The sequence below is a fragment of the Cynara cardunculus genome (assembly GCF_001531365.2).
Source record: "Cynara cardunculus var. scolymus isolate 2C chromosome LG 8, CcrdV1, whole genome shotgun sequence".
NCBI classification, from domain to species: Eukaryota; Viridiplantae; Streptophyta; class Magnoliopsida; order Asterales; family Asteraceae; genus Cynara; species Cynara cardunculus.
The window spans coordinates 15,456,889-15,461,064 of NC_037535.1; positions in this window are offsets into that span (position 1 = coordinate 15,456,889).

Consider the following 4,176-nt stretch of genomic DNA (forward strand, 5'->3'; position numbering starts at 1 on the left):
ATTTATCTATCCCTTAGTTGGATGAATTTGCTACTTTTGGGGTTGAGTGGCTATTTTGTGCTTCAAAGTATGTGCTGGGTTGTAGGCAAATTAAAGCTGCATTTTGTGCAATCAGTGGTGCTGCATTCATATTGAATCTGATTTGATCTAAGAGTTGAAAATGAAGAACATAGAGCTACATTTAGGGGGGAGCTTGAAAATTCGATCCATACCAAGCACACTAAAGCTTTACTCAAGAAAGTAGAGGGGAGAAGACCTGAAGACTTCATGAAGATGCTTGCTTCATAAAACTTTGGGGAAGATTGTTAGGACCAAAATTGATCCTAATTATTCTAAAAGTTTTATCAAAAGCAATTAGGGCCAAGGATGGAAGATTAGATGATGCTACTATGCTAAAACGACTAAGTCTGGAAGAAGACCAGAGCCCCTATAGATGGACCAAAGGTGCGATGAACGTCCATAGGTGCGATGAACTGCGCATCTCCATATCCCCTCTGGTTGGTCTAACCTCTGGTTGGTCTATCCTCTGGTTGGTCTATCCTCTAGTTGGCCTATCCTCTAGTTGGCCTAACATCCGGTTGGCATATCCTCTGGTTGGCCTATCCTCAGGTTGGCCTATCCTCTGGTTGGCCTAACCTCTGGTTGGCCTGACCTCTGGACGACTATCTTCAAGATCTGGATGACTATCTTCAGAATCTTGAAGGATGATGTTGATCCCATTTTCGATAATGATTATTTCCTTGTTTGTAGGATTTAGTTACCTTATTTATAGGATTCAGTTATCATGTAAATATCGCCTATATAAGAAGTGATACAGGCATAGAATAGAAGAGAGATGAATTATCAACACTTTGTAACATACAGATTCAAACACATCACATGAGAGTCAATTAGGGTTTTTGAGAGATTGTATTTTCCATTCAATAAAGAAAGCAGCGGCGGATTTCTATTCATCTTCTTCTACAAATCTTTTTTTAAATTCCTTTACATTATTCTACTGTCAGATCTGGGTTTAACATATTTGTTTTTAAGGTAACTTTTACTAATCCCATTACGCATGGCTACTTATTTGATTCGATTGGGTTTTTATTCTTGAACTCGTATTGGAGATTGTGAAGAATTGGATTGAATCAATAGCTAATTTTTGTGTTTTTTTTTAAATAAGTTGTAAATTTATGATTTTAATCCCTAGGTTCCGAAAAAAGATCCACCAAGTCAAAAGCTAGTGTTTTCAGTTCCATATATGAAAGTTGTTGCAAATTTTACACCATTGAATTTGAAGGTATTTTTTTTATTCATATGACAACCACCAGAGGCTTTGAGGACTTCCAGCCCTAGATAATACTTCTGAGTAAAGTTAATTTTGATTTATAAACATATTTTATCCTATCAATCTTTATCATGTGGTTAGTGGTACAACATTCTATGTGTTTAAGTTCTCAAATGCCTGAATTTCCTTACTCGTTGTATCCACCACTATGTCCTTTGTAGTCTAAACTCGATTCAGAAAAATTAGTTGTAAGGAACAAATAAGGTTAAGGGGTAGGCTGATTGTGAAAAAAGTGAAATCACTTGGAAGACCTCATGGTTTCATGGAGTTAGTTCCTAATTTTAGAATGAATTTAACGTTTGTGTAATTAATCTAAGCAAATATGAGCATCACGAATTTGTCATAGAAACAAATATGGTAAGGAATAACAAATTATATATCAAACAAAGAAGTGCTTAGTTACTCATAAAAAATTAGGATGAGAGAAATTAATGGAGAAGGATGTATTGGTGAGTGCCTGTATATACTATATATAGATGTATGTGTGTGTATATACATGTGTGTTTATGCATGTAAATATGATATAGCAAAAGATTTATTAGAAAGTACATCACTATTATGATGACTACAATAATATCATGAGCATGCAATATATTCCAGATCCCCGCTGACTGTTTTTGGCAAGACTAATGGCATCGATTCTTGGTCCTATAACAAAAACATACATCCACAAGCTTCAAGAGGGACCAAGAAAAAGTCCATCTTTTTTTACACAATTGAATGGTTACCAACAGGTACTTCTTTCACAAGTAGAGTATGTACTATGAAAATCAATTCTCTAGTTATTGCATATGACTGATTATCAGTTTGCAACATACTACTCCCAGGCTTCTTTAGATTACTCATTCAGGCTTCTCACAGGTTTGATCTTTACAAACTTGTGGCATGAGTGTGTTTATAGTTTAAACATGTATCAAGTGTAGTTCTTTCATAATTTTGTACTAACAGGACGTCGTTAGGAGGAGAAGTCAGATATATGGCACTTTTGAAGAGGGATTTGAGTGAATGAATTAAACCAGACCAAACAACCCAATAAATTCCACCACACATAACTTGAACTACGATTGATCTAATCTGGGAGCGCATTTGATTGGAACAATCGAAAAAACAGAAATCGAGCAACAGATTCAAAATCGATATATAGCAGGAATATGAAACAAAATCGAGATATACCAGGAAGAAATCAAGATGAGAAATCGTGCAAACAGATTCAAAATCGAGCAAAAATATGAAACAAAATCGAGATATAGCATGAAGAAATCGAGATATAGCAGAAAGAAATCGAGATATAGAAGGAAGAAATCGAAAGATGAGAAATCAAACTTGTAACTGTGTTCGACGGAGAAGCAGCAGATCGAGAAGCAATTGTGTCGCTTCTTGAGGAGGAGAAAATGTTGTCGGCTTTGTGAGGTTAGGGTATTATGAAATGGGATGAGGGTAGATAGGGAATTATGAAAATAACAAATTCCATTCCAATAAAATCCCATCTATTAACCAAGGAATGTTAAAATCCTCTATCTATGGAATTCATAGGAATATGAAGATTCCTTCAGTCAAAAACCATGAACCAAGTGAAGGAAATGAATCTGGTCAAAGGAATTCAACATTCCAATTCTTTCAGATTCCTTCAGAATCTGTGAACCAAATGCCACCTAAGGTTTCTTCAGTGTATGCTAAATTTTGAGTAGACTTCACACATTTGTAGACATGATTGTTATCACTGAAACCGCATCAGTAACGAACTACTTGTCTCTGTCTTTAGCTTTATCTTCGATATCACTGAAGGTTCTTGTGGTCTGAGTTTTGTCTTTGTGATAACCGGGTCCTGGTTATTACCCAAGGTATTTATTATGTGAATTAATTGTTTATGTGGATACATGCTTACAGGGGTTAAAAACGTGAGTATGTGTATTTTATGCATAAGGGATATATGCATAATATATAGGTATATATATATATGTTCTTTTTATGTGCATGATATATATATATATATGTATGTATGTATGTATATGTGTGTGTGAAGTAATGTAAATACATGCAAGAGGTGTATTGTATGTATGTATGAAATGATTTATATATGCATGCATGCAGATAGGGAAGGGCCAGGTTGGCCGACTTCCCTAAAAAGGGAAGGTATAAATATATATTTTGGGTATGAAGTAAGGCTTCTGGCCTCGTTTAGAATTTTGAGAGGAATTAGAGAGAAGAATTGTCCGAAGATCAAGTGGAATCAAATTTGGTTTTTCATCTTCTTCAAAATCTGAGTTTTTGCATAAAAAAGTGAGTGATTTTAATGTTTTACTTTCTTGAAATGCATAAATTGTTTGTATAACTTTTTTAACTGGTTTGAAGTTTAAGACTAAACCGGTTGATATAACCAGCGATTTAGTCCAGACAAGGTGTAAGCGATTTAAGTATAAACCGCTCAAGTGTTAAGCGGTTTAGTTTTAAACCGGACATGTCTTAACCGGTTTAAAGATTGAGCGATTTAAGAACTTTGATCTTATATTAAAATTTTCCAATAGAGAAGTAGGAATACAACTATAAGGTGGCTGGTTTATTTTAAATCGGACATAACATCCGGATTGTTAAATCGGATGATCATGAATAGTGTTGTCCGGATTTGTTATCCGGACAAGGTTTTGTGATTTAAGCTAAGTGTTAAATCGGACAAGTTTTTGTGAAAGTATTGTCCGGATTTGTTATCCAGACAAGGTTAACCGGATTATGTATTGACTTGTCAAGATATGGAACAATAAATGGGAATTTTGACAAAATGAATTTGAACTGATAATAATTCCATTTGACTGCGGTCTATTCTATATGGAATTGTTTTATGAAATATT